Genomic DNA, 12,838 nt, shown 5'->3' on the forward strand with positions numbered 1-12,838 from the left:
AGAAGCTGTGTGTTGTCCCATGTAGTGCACAGATCAAGGACAAGAAAATGAGTTTGCTGTTGGTTTCCATATGTGTGATGAGGTGCATTTATGAAGCTATGCAACAGGGATGGAGCCTGCAGAGTGACAAACAGCCCTATTGCTTTCCATCTGAGAGGAAAATTTGGCCAAATCATAAAGCTTCTAACCTCACTGGTGTGGAAGATCCTGACGAACTCTTTCACTAGCTGTTTTCCTCAGATCTTGAGATCTCACTATGCAATGCATTGATAACATTGCTTGGAAACACACCACAGCCTTTACTAGATGCGTGCACCTCTGTAATCTGTATCATACTTGTTCCCTTGATAAAACATTTCTTGGACTAGAAGAGTCACTGTTCGTGGGAATACAACCTGCATTGTTCTGTTCCTTTTAGAAGCTTTTGAGGATGCTAACAGGAAACCTTGCAAATATCTAGTATTCGTGTTAAATATTTTTACACCCCAGAGTTTTACACTTTTCCTTCTATATTGCCTACTAGTTTATATTTTCCAAAAAGCAATCGCTGAGTATAAAATGAGAGGATATAGCGACAACCACTTTTTAAAGTTTGCTTCTGCTGAAAGAAAGCCTGTCCAGCTGCATTAAGAGAAATATGACCTCTTAAAGCTGCTCACCCCCCTGACAGAAGAAAGCTATATTCTGTTCTGGCTTAGACAATTTAGTAGCAGCCATTTCAAAAACAGCCTTCAGCATCTTAAAAGAAAACATGCTTTTGACAAAGCTGTTAAAAAAAAAAAAAAGAGAACCTCATAAAAAGCATGAGTAATAAAAGGTATTCTCTTAAAACAACTGGTAAAATAATGGGAGGTGTACTGAATTAAAGCTAAATTTTGCTATCTCTTTGATTACTGGCACTTCATTGAATAGGTATTTCTCTCTCTCCTGGACTGTATGGGAGTTATTTGGAGCAGACCTGCTTTAGATTTAGTACACTCTTTAGACCGACAGTGAGAAAAGCAATCTTTAACCATCTCTTTCACCCTCAGGAGAGCTCTTTGTCTTTCTTCCCAGCTTTCTCTAAGTTTTTCATCTACAGCAGACTAGATTTTCACAGCTTTTCTTCTGAGAGACTTAGAAGTATCTTGTGTATTGCAGTAAGATGCATTTCTTATAGGACTTCTTAAAATCCTCCATATAGCATGTTCACCCCACTACTGTAAACAGTTTTGAATATGTAACCTACAATATCTTTGGAAAAGTTTTATATGGTTATTTTAATACAGCATTTAGTAGTCTCTACCTCTCCTTCTCCCCAAACTGCCATTTTTCAAAGGACAATAACCCTACCTCCATAGATCACAGAGAATCCCATATACTAAGGAGGAATATCCCATCAAGCCTACACAATTGTTTAGGATTGCCATAATTTTCCCCATCACAACACTTGTTCGTCTGAGGTTTTCCTTTAAATTTCTGCAGAGGTTTGTAGGGACACAGTTCAATCATCACCTTGTGTCGCGGATGAAAGTATTAACACGGTAATGATTTAACAGGAAATCTAGATTTATTTATAACTAACAGCACTTGATCATTACAAAATAATTCAGAAAATGTTACAAAAATAGTGACTTATCTACAGATTCTAAGATGACAAGATTCACACTAACTTACTTTATGGTATCTTAAATCTATACATATGTACATGCACATACACAAACACAAAACATACAAACACACACAGAGGCAAAAGTATTCAGATCCAGTAGAATGAAGTATGTACCGACACACACCAGTAAGCAGAGAAAGACCGGGTGAAAGAGAAGCTAGCTCAAAGTAAAATCTCCCTCCTCCTACTAGAGTAAATACTCACAATGCCTTGGCATTCCTCAGTGGGCGATAATTGGGACTCGAGTGGGTTGACTTCGCCCTGGCCTTCTGTCAGCTCTGACAGCAGACAACACCTTAAGGGTTTTGATACCTGAGAGGTGTTCCAGCTCAGGGGAGATGCTGGTCACAGGCCCATTGCGATCCAGGAGAGCTCAAAGGGTCTCCCTTGTGGTTGCAATTTATAGGGGCCAAGATAATTGACTTTTGTCAGATACGTTTTGCTCACGCCCAGCTTGAACAGTGAAGTATTCTGGTGCCTTCCAGCAGTTGCACAAGAACTTGATGAATGTGCAACTCTGTTATTGCTCCCATTTGATCACATCCCAGGCACAGGTGTGCCAGGCTGTTAGGAGATGACCATTTCCAAGCAATTGGGAGGGCAGGAGCCAGGCTCCTTAAAGGGGCACCTTAATGTTCTGATTCACTGTCGTTAGCAGTCCTTGGTGTACAGCTCGGGGGAGGTGGGTGGAATCACACCTCGTACTAAGCAGCCCAACAAGGAGGAGCAAGGAGGGGTGAGAATTGCACCACCACATCTTGCCAAAATAAAAATTAAATATTTTGGTTCTGATCTGAAATTATTGTGGTGAAGTAGTGCCAGTAGGATTTTTGCTCACAGGAATATAATGTGGATAGTCATAAGCAGTAGTAACAAATTTGTTGGCTTTTTTGTGCTGGATAAATATGCAACACAACAGCAATGCAGATGGCCCCCTCAGACACTGGTATTCTGCAGTGTCTGCTTATGGCTTCAGAAAGTTGAATCTGTTGGAAACATCTGCAGAAAAAAAGAATATAAAGGATTTTGTGATGCAGTGGTGTACACTGGATGACAAGTGATGAAAAATGCCCAAGTGCTATCCAAAGTTTTCAGGTTACTTTCTCTCCAAGCACATCATCCATCAGATGATGAGCTCAGAAGTTATGGACTGCCACATTAAATGTTGAAGAAGTAATCCCTGGAGGACTAAACAAAAGGCTTGACTATTTCTTACCCGTATAAGAGATTTTGAAAAACTGTTTTCCTGTCATAGGGCTGGTGTGTTTCCACTACACTTTCTTCCCAAGAGATCCAAGGGTGTAACTAACTGTACTAGAAAAGAAGATTTGGCATTTTGTTGGAATACCCAGGTGCTGACTTTGCTGGGATGAGTGATGGAAACCTCCCTGTTACATGTTCGTTCTGGAAAGCATTGCATCCGAGTGTTGCAGACATGGGAAATACACTCCCACATATGGGATTTAGGAAGCCATTCCAATCAGCTCAGCAATAACCACTGCCTTCTCCCCTTTCTGTTTCTAGAGGTACAACTCTTTCAGTCCATCAAACATGCTGTTTGGCATGAGTGCTTTGTACTTCTTCAGGGTAAAAATAACCACGAATCACCCCACTTTTGTAGTCTTTTGTTTGATAAGTGATTCTCTGTGACAGGTTCATGCTTTTAGTTACTGTGAAAATGTCACAAGTGAACAAATGTCCGTAAACTTACTCAATGGTTCCTTTGGATTTAGATGCTTTCAGATGATCCATTTTCCTAGAAAGGCAGAACACCTCTTTTTTAAAAAACAAAAAAACACACAAACAAACTTCCCATAAATAGTTTCCCAAGCCTTTCAGGAGTACAAGGTAGTTGCACCCTCAAGTCTGTTGTATTTATTTCTGTGACAGCTGCAGTTAGCTCTGGTACGTGAACACTTCTAACACATACATGTAGCAAGAGGTATTGTGGGTTGTAAAATACCTCTGCATTCTAGATTTTAAAGTGCTGTTAAATTGCTTTGCAGCATCAGCTTTGACTTCATTATTGGTAGCAAAGTGGTGAATGAGGTGTCTGAGCATTTTATTTGAAGACTTGTTTACAATTTTTTCAATCCTAATGGAATCATAATTCTAAGACATGCAAAAAAGGGGCCTGACAAAGTAGTGGCAACTCAGTCTTCCATCTCATTTAGCTGAAGAGCTCAGCTTAGGTATATTTAGACAGAGGTGCTACCGCTGCTGTGATGGTCTGACAAATGACCATCCCAGCCTGTTGTTGTGCATCTGCATCTGAACTGTAATTCTGTTTCTCTTCAAATTTAGTTGTGCCATCCAGGGACAAAGCTGTGAGAGCCCTGCTCCTGCCTGTCATTTTTCAAGACCTTAGTTTGGTTTTGGTTTCTTGGAAAAGATCACTTGCCCTTCTGGCAATATCAGGTTTGTAATACATTTTCTTTAGCAGTTATGCGTTTAACCTTTCTCAGAACCATTGCTATTATAAATATATGGTGCTTTTCAAATATACGGTAAAAATCACCCTATAAAACATGATTTATTAACCATGTGTGAAGGTACAATATTTTATAATAGTATTTTACTCTCTAGTTATCCAGAATTCTTATCTGGGCAAGAACAGCACTCAGCTGCATACGACACTTTGGGGCATGAGGGTCAACACTTGGCTCTGAGTAACTCAGAGACCAAAAATCTGCCAGGCACAGGAATGGAAAACCAGCTCCTCCTAAGAAAGCAAAAGCAGAAACCTTTTGAAGATTGTTACTTTTAAGGTACAAAAGAAGAGTGCCAGCTACTGGATGGTGTCTGTATAACCCAACTCTGGTAGGGGAGATATTAATGGGGACAGGTGTGACCTGCAAACAGGATGGGGTGGCTTGGTTGTGCACCAGGTGCTGTGCGCACATCTGGAGGGCTGTGTGGCTTTTCTGGGAAACAGTGTGATGTCCTTGGTAAAACACGGAGCTGGGCACATGGTCCACCAGACCCTGCCTAAATGAATATTTCTGAGAGAGAAGGAAGCACATTCAATGCAGAGTGGTTTTAAGTCTGGTTTCCAAAAAAACCTTGTCCAAGTACAGCATTTTTCTCTGTCCATGTTTGCTGTCACTTTACCACCTATTCCCTCATCATTTGTCAACTCATTTACCAATTTAACCAGATTTGACTGCGGGAGGCTGGTGCAGAGGATATGAAGTTGCTGCAGTTCTTGAAGGCTGGGTCACTGGATGACATAATGATAGTACCACTGATAGATCCAAATGAGTGCCACCACTGAGGGAAAGGTTTACATTTTGCTACTAGTCATTAGCCACTGATACATCAGCTGTACAGCCCAGCTCAAACCACCCCCAGCAGATGTAGCTCCTAGCCCAGCGAGGAAGGAAGGAAAGGCTAGAAGAATAGCAGGAAAGAGGAGGGAGCAAAGGGTGCTGTGAGGGATGTTAGGAGGTATGACAGGGTTAGAAAGAACATATGGGAAGAGAAGGGAATAGAAATTCTGTGACTGAATGGGAAACGCAGCTTCATTAGTTGTGCTCTCACAGAGGTGCTTGCTGTTTGCGTCAGTGGCCCTTGGGGAGCCATTTCAACTGACAGAAGTTGCTATGGTTCCAGAAGAAAGGAAGAGGACCAAATAATTTAGATTTATTTTATATTTGTCCTAATCCACATTCTGGCATCTGTAAATCTAGGTTTTGCTTTAGGCTGCTTTTCCTGCCTTCATTTTCCTGTTATGAAGGTCTGCGGAGTAACAGACACCCTTCACCTGCTGTCAGTAATTTCCAGGGCAGTTTCCTCTTGCTTCTTTGCTCTGAAATGTCCCTATGTCCATTTTTTGGTATCTCTGCTACCTCCTGTCATTTTCCACCAGGCTTTTTGTGTGTGTGTTTGTTTCTTTTTTCTGTCTCTCTTCTCCTTTTCTATATTCTGTTGTTCCTTCATTTCACACTTGCCTTTTTTCTGCCTCTTGTCTTCCTGTGATCTTCCACTTCCATTTTGAAATGCCTCTCTGCTCCTACAACTAGAAAGGCAGGTCCAACTAGATCAGGCTGCCAAACTGGCTTTTGAATTTCTCTAAGGATGGAGGGTCTCCAACATGTCTGGGCAACCTGCTCCAGTATCTCACCACCTTCATGGTGGTATTTTTCTTCCTTACATCTAAGCAGAACTTCCCATGTCACAACTTCATCCACTGCATCTCATCCTGTCACCATGCACCTCCAAGAAGAGTCTGGCTGTGGCATATCTATATCCTCCAACCAGATAGTTGCAGTCAGCACTGAAGTCACCCCTGAGACTTCTTTTCTCCAGGCTGCACAGACAGAGCTTGCTCAGCCTCTCCAGCCCCCTGATCATCTTGGTAGCCTTGCATTGGACTTGCTAGGTATGGCTATGATTTTCTTGCAATGGGGACAGTATCTAGATGTGGTCTCACAGGTATTGTATAGAGGGGAAGGATCACACCTGCTGGCAAGACTCTTCCTAACGCAGCCCAGGAGCCTTTTGGCTGCCTTTGCTGCAAAGATGCACTGCTGGCTCACAGTCAGTTTGTCCACAAGACCCCCAGGGCCTTTTCTGCAGAGCTGCTTCCCAGCCGCTTGTCTCCAGGCTGTGCTGGTGCACAGGGTTACACCTGCCCAGGTGTAGGACCTAAATTTGCTTTTGTTGAACTTCATGTGGTTCCTGTTGGCCTATTTCTCCAGCCTGCACAAGTGCCTCTGAATGGCAGCCCTGCTCTCCTGCAAGGACTGTGCTGACACTAGTAACTGATCAGCAGCTCGATTTTGGACCAGGTATCTTACTCCTTTCATCACAGTGGCCCAGACGATTTTCCATTCAACTTATGATATGCTTATGGAGGCCATATCTTACCAGTTTTGCTGTAAGGCTGCTACAGAGGGTCATGTCGAAAGCTTTACTGCAGTCAACCACAGTCTACATCCACAGAAGCCAGACACTGCATCATAGACAGCAATCATAGACGTTGTCAGGCTTTAGTAAGTCCATGCTGGATGTTTCTAACCACCTTCCCAAGGACAGAGGTTGGCTGACTGATCTGTCCATCCCTGGATTGTATTTCCTGCCCTTCTTGATGATGAGTGTGACACTTGTCTTTGTCAAATCACCAGGAACCTCTCTGATCTCCAGACATTTGATGGCGATGGAGTAGACTCCTAAAGATACTGGCCACCTCCCTCCTCAGCCTGGAAAGCTGATCTTCCTTTTCTCCTCTTTTGCCCATTTTCTGCCTCCATTTTTTGTTGTTTTTCTATTTAAAACACTATTCTGGTTTTTCTCCTGTTTTTTTTTTTTTTTTTCCTCCTGCATCTACACAACTTCCCCCTCTAATTTCCCATTTTCTCTTTTTTTTTTTTTTTTCCTGTTTTCCTTGTCCTTTCCTCAGGTGTAAGATGACATCCAGCTGTTCAAAAAAGAACTCCTACAGGTAAGTCAGATTTAAAGCTTTCATATAGGATTTTTCCTCACACTGAGCACTACATTCAAATAGTTGTTCTTATTCTCAAATATGACCCCTCTTCCTCTCCAAGGAGCCACAACATGAAAAGATGCTTAAACAAACAGGCACCCACCTGAGCACCACTAACCTGGGCTTATCTCCCCACATCATACTTCTTTTTAAATGAAAACCTGCTGGCTGCCTCAAAAGATATTGTCTAAACAAGCACAGAACAGCCCCTTAGAGAGATGATCTCTCCAGTTTTATACACACAAATTTATTACTGCATCATACTTCTAAGAAAAGAGTTTTTCTTATGTTTTTCTCTCCTGCAATGCACTCTTCCCACAAATTATTTTTAAACTTTCATTACAAAAATGAAAAAAATCTATAAAACTTTAGTAATAAAATGAAATGATCCTGATTTAGTAATGTTAAGGGGCATATTCAAACTATGTGGAATCTGATCTTGAAAGCCTAGCCATGGTGTGAACACTTAAGGAGATCACATAAATACAGATGAAGAAAAAAAAAAAAGGTGAGAGAAGGTGTGCATTTAAAAGATTTGGAAAGCACCATCCCAGGGAGACATCGGCTCAGCCAGCTGGGGACTCTGACATTGCCCCCGGTTTGAATAGATGACAGGGTTTTTCATAACATTGGCTGCTCTCAGGGTAAATTTCAGGGATCCACAGGCACCCACAGAATTCTTGTAGCATCATCACTCACCCATACTAATGCACTGCAACTGTCTAAGGACACTTTCGAGCTTCTTCTTCTCCCTCACCCAAATGGGAGAAATCGGAGTCCCAAAAGGAGCTCTTGGGTTTTACGGCCTGTCAGGCTGACCTGGTGGTGGGTATGGTGCTTAGATGGAAAGTCAGCATTAAATCTTTTCTCACCTTTAAACCAGTTCATCTCTTTGTTGTCTCAAGTGTCAGACAGCTTTATGCCTAGCCAGGAAAAAGAACTGGGGCTATCAAGTAGCTGCACTTTCAAACGTTATCAGCCATTTCCCCTAATTTATTACATTAAATTGCTGGTGGAGAAAAAAGAACAGGATTTACCTGAAAAGACATAAAGAATGTTTCTGCTACTAACTTTTTCAGACATCTGAAGATTTTGCTTTCCTCCCTCTCTCTCTTTCCCCATCCTTTATCGGAAATCTGCCTTACTTCTCTCTGCGTTGGCTTTGGTGTCTAGGCTGTCTCATCTTTCATTACAACAGCGTTGTTTTCCCTCACCCACTGGTTATTTCTTTTAACTTCCCTACTGCGGAGAAGAAAGTGGCTTTCATTTGGAAGGAACTTCAGCACTGAGACAACCAGGAGCTCCTAATATTTAGGACCTACAACCCAAGTTTTTAGGTTTTTCTCCTGCTTCATCTAAAGACTTGCACACTCCAAAAAAGCATTGCTCTTATACAGGAATGCAACTCACCCAAATGTCATATATCACCATGCCCCACCACTGAGAGTCCATAGGTAAGTTACAGACTGCATTAATGCATATCTGCTACCTTGTACTGAGAGGTAAACACGAAAGGTAAGAGCTGAGACAGACTATGTTTGGGAAGTGCTGCCTTGGGTGTGTATTAGTCTTTAATAATGTATTTATGGGGGTTTTAGGGATAAATTTGACTTTTCTTGTTCACACAAAAATCTGCCCACTTTGTGGGAGTGTGGGACACCCACAACCTCTCCTCTCATGGTGCCTCCAAGAGGAGGAATGGCCCTGGCAGTGAATAACAGAGGAGCCTCTCTGCAATGCAGCAATGGTTGCACATGCAGGAGGTACTGCTGTTATGGTCCTTTCTCCTCCTCATGGACTTGGGAGAGAAGAAAGGATAACAACATCGAACTGCAGAGCTCCTCTGAAGATACCACATATGCTCTTCTGCCGTGTATATTTCTTTACTACTGTCTCTTGGCCTGCTTTTCCCCACTGTTATGATCTGTGAGCTGTCATGTTAGTCTTTGCTCAAGGAGAAGACCTCACTTCCAGCTCCTCAGACTCCCTCATTTGTGCAGGTGTTTCCAAACTATCTATATACTCTCCCCTTTTGGTTTCTGTGAGCAGTGACTCCCTGAGGGCTCCCAAGGTCCTCTGCAGTTCTTTACTGTACTCCAGTCTCCCCAGCTGTCACAGGCTGCTGCAAAACAGCTCCTCCTTGCACAGCTTTCCACCCGGCCTGAGTGTCCTCATGCTGAGAAGCATCACAGCTGGATGGATACAGGCACTTCAGAGAGAGGTGAGGAAGCATGAGGGTGGTTGATGCCCTAACACAGATTGGAATTGCTCTACAACAGCCCACCCTTCCCTGCAGCAATAGACATAGACACACAGCACGTGCAGCACTGTGAGCATGCACAAGTCTCTGTGCCAAACCCTTCCCTGTGGCCTGTGTTTTGCTCATCTCTTGTGAAGCTTGTCTTCATGTCAGGTGTTGCGGCAAGAGATGTTGGACTCAGAACCTTTTGTAGAAGACATCTGGGAAAGCACATGGCTCCACAATGTCACCATGGGGCACCAGGTAACAGAGCATGGCAGGCTGAGGTTGCTCCTGCCTTTCAGTGAAAGTTCCTCTTCCGTCCATCAGTACACGTGTGCACTATCACAGAATCGTAGAACGGTTTGTGTTGGAAGGGACCTTAAAGATCATCTAGTTCCAATCACCCTGGCATGGGCAGGGACACCTTCCACTAGACCAGGCTGTTCAAAGCCCCGTCCAACCTGGCCTTGAACACTGCCAGGGAGGGGGCAGCCACAGCTTCTCTGGGCAACCTGTGCCAGTGTCTCACCACCCGCACAGTAAAGAATTTCTTCCTTATATCTAATCTAAACCTACCCTCTTTCAGTTTAAAACCGTTACCCCTCATCCTGCCACTACACTCCCTGGTAAAGAGTCCCTCCCCATCTTTCCTGTAGGCCTCCTTTAAGTATTGCATTCAACCCTCCTTCTCTTGCTGTGTTCCCACACAGGCCAGATGCCGTCTCCTCCCTTCTGGGACCCAATCTTTTTTGCTGTACTGCAGATGAACTATATCACTTTAGGTGTGAAAGAACAGTAGGGTGGGTCCTGCCACCAATCCCATGCAGTCACAGGGCAAAGGCGCCTGTATACGTGGAGATCCAGTCTGCCATACTGTTGTAGCAGAATACAGGCGATAGTCAGCAAGTTGATGGGAGATGACTGTGAGTCAGGAGCTTAATTAAGGATGTGCAGCAGTAAAGCACATTGTTCTTTCACTGCTTTCTTTCTGTGGAATAAGTGCCAGCCACCAGAAACCTGTATGTAGCTCTTGTTTGGTGTAGTGCAAAGGCAGGGTAGGTATAAGTGTGCTTTGAGCATCGTAAGATAATGCTGTACAACAGTGCTTTGCATGGCACTGCACATGTTAACTGGCTACAGAGCTGCTGTTAGCACTGAAAGAGCACTTGGGGGTGGGCTTACCATGCTGGGTGTGAATGCAGACTTAGGACACTTGAAACATAAAGCTGAGCTCCAGAGTTGTTTGGGATCCCTGTGCAGGCATAGCAGTGATGAACTAAATTGCAGATGGTTACACTGTGCCTTGGCCAGGATATCAGAAGAGCTGAATGTGTGTGCGCTTCTCTGTTTAAGACCAGGATTAATACGGTGTGGACTCTAATTTGGATTCCAGGAATGAAGTTCAAGAATCTAACCTTGCACAGCCAGGAGGGCTATTTGAGGCAAAAGTGAAATTGATTTTGGTTTAAAAGGGCTGTAGAGGAAGATAGGAGTAAATATGGGGAAAAATAATCTAAAATTGATTAGAAAGGAGCCATTACCCAGCAGGCAGTAAACCACTGAAGATAGGCCATTGAATAACCATGAAAAGAAAATGAGAATGCTCTGGTGTATACAAATAAGAATCAGCACATTGCACTCCTGCAATGGTATCTTTTGCTTCGGTCCATGTGTCACTCTTTTGTGGTTTAAAATTAGAACCTGCTGTGAAAGACTAGAGATGTGCCCCATAACTTGGAAAAAAACTCTGAATCAGGATCAGTATCTATCAGAGGGATTTATACCAAAGCTCACTCCAGAAACAGAGCAGTGGGGACATATTCTGGGAACAGAGTGCAAGCAAGACTTGTGTGTCAACTTATATCACAGATACCAAACTGAAGGAAAAAAGATGGATTTCATACTTGATGTTGGCATGAAAAAGGAAAATCTGGCTGTATACTTGCAATATCTGGAACATGAAACTGTGGTAGTGGTTTTACTTGCATAGATGGGACTTACTGAATGTATCAGTTTGGAGACTGTAGAGAGATTCCCAATGAGTGGCTGTATCACAGACATCAAGTTACTGTACAAATTCTGACTACATTTTTACAACTGTACAGTGGACTTTGCACACTAAGTGATGTGATCTGGGTATTTCTACTTCTAGTTCTCTGTTCAGCTCAGATTTGATGCTGTATATATGGCATATCTGACATGTTAATAAGAAAACAAAGTGATTCATTCCACTTTGCCCTTGGGAATTTATAGAGGCTGTATTACCAGATATATCTGTGAACTCCTTAGACTTATGGATTAGTTCCAAGTCAGTGAAATAATTAATGTCTCACCAAGCTATATGTGAGACTTAATGAAATATTTTAAGAGTAAGAGCCTAACTGCTAGTTCAACCATTCAACTTGGTAAGAGCTCAGATTTAGAATATTGTGTGCAATCTTAAATATCATTCACACAATTCTTGATGGGAAGTGCTTTTAGGATAGTCCTTGAAACAACCAGGACATTAAGTTTAATCTTGCACCCAGCTGTAATATCTACATTTCAAATAATTACATTAATGTCAGCTGTTGCATAGATAAATTATGTATTACACCTGCAATGCCATATAGAATGACTGTTTTTTTGAGATAAAGGTTTAGGAAAACCAGTGCTTGAGATACTGCCTCCCTACCCCAAGGGGTGGGTATGCCGCAGTGTTAGTTTGGACTCTGGCTGGTTAGATAGTGACCTAAGAGGCAGGAACCACAAATAGTCCAAACGTCAAGGTTTTTCACAGGCCTCTTAAATAGACCTTCCTGTAACGCTGTGGTGTGGTGCCTTAGGTGTTCTAAGTGGTCTATATGAGCGTGTGTAAGATACATAAACCTGTGACTTCGGTCTTAAGAAAAGCTCATTCTCCATCAGCACAAGTCAAGGACTGAATTTCTCTGACGCTGGTGACGTCCATAGCATTCCTGCTGCTGCTTTATAGAAATGTGCCACAGGTGCCTGCCATGTGTCTTACTGCACTGTAATAATTAAGCAATGAGTATGTGCAATTATAAACCTATATTCATAGCTGCTGTTTGTCTCAAAAAAAAGCAATCTGGCTCGCAGCTGGATCCAGCCTCTGCACGTCCCCTGTCCTGCATGTTCCTATATCCATCTTCTTCAGTGCATGGAGTTATGGTAAGTCTCTGAGGGGACCAGATTTTCCCTATATAAAGTAACATGCTGCAGGGGGATCTGACTGAAGGAAAGCATGGCATTACAGGCAGCTAGATCTGTGTTTCTGCCTTTTGGGATTCTTTTTTCTTGTGAGACCTTAGGTTTTCCTTCAGTCCTCTGTGTCTAAAATCCTGTGATTTTACACAAGAATCTCAGCCTTCAGAAAAGGGAAAATTATGTTTTTATCCAATGTATATGCATATAGTGGGGCTGAGGAGGGAGTTTTGAAGGGCCTTAATTTCCTGCTGGT

Source organism: Strix uralensis, chromosome 5, assembly GCF_047716275.1.
Source record: "Strix uralensis isolate ZFMK-TIS-50842 chromosome 5, bStrUra1, whole genome shotgun sequence".
Classification (NCBI taxonomy): Eukaryota; Metazoa; Chordata; class Aves; order Strigiformes; family Strigidae; genus Strix; species Strix uralensis.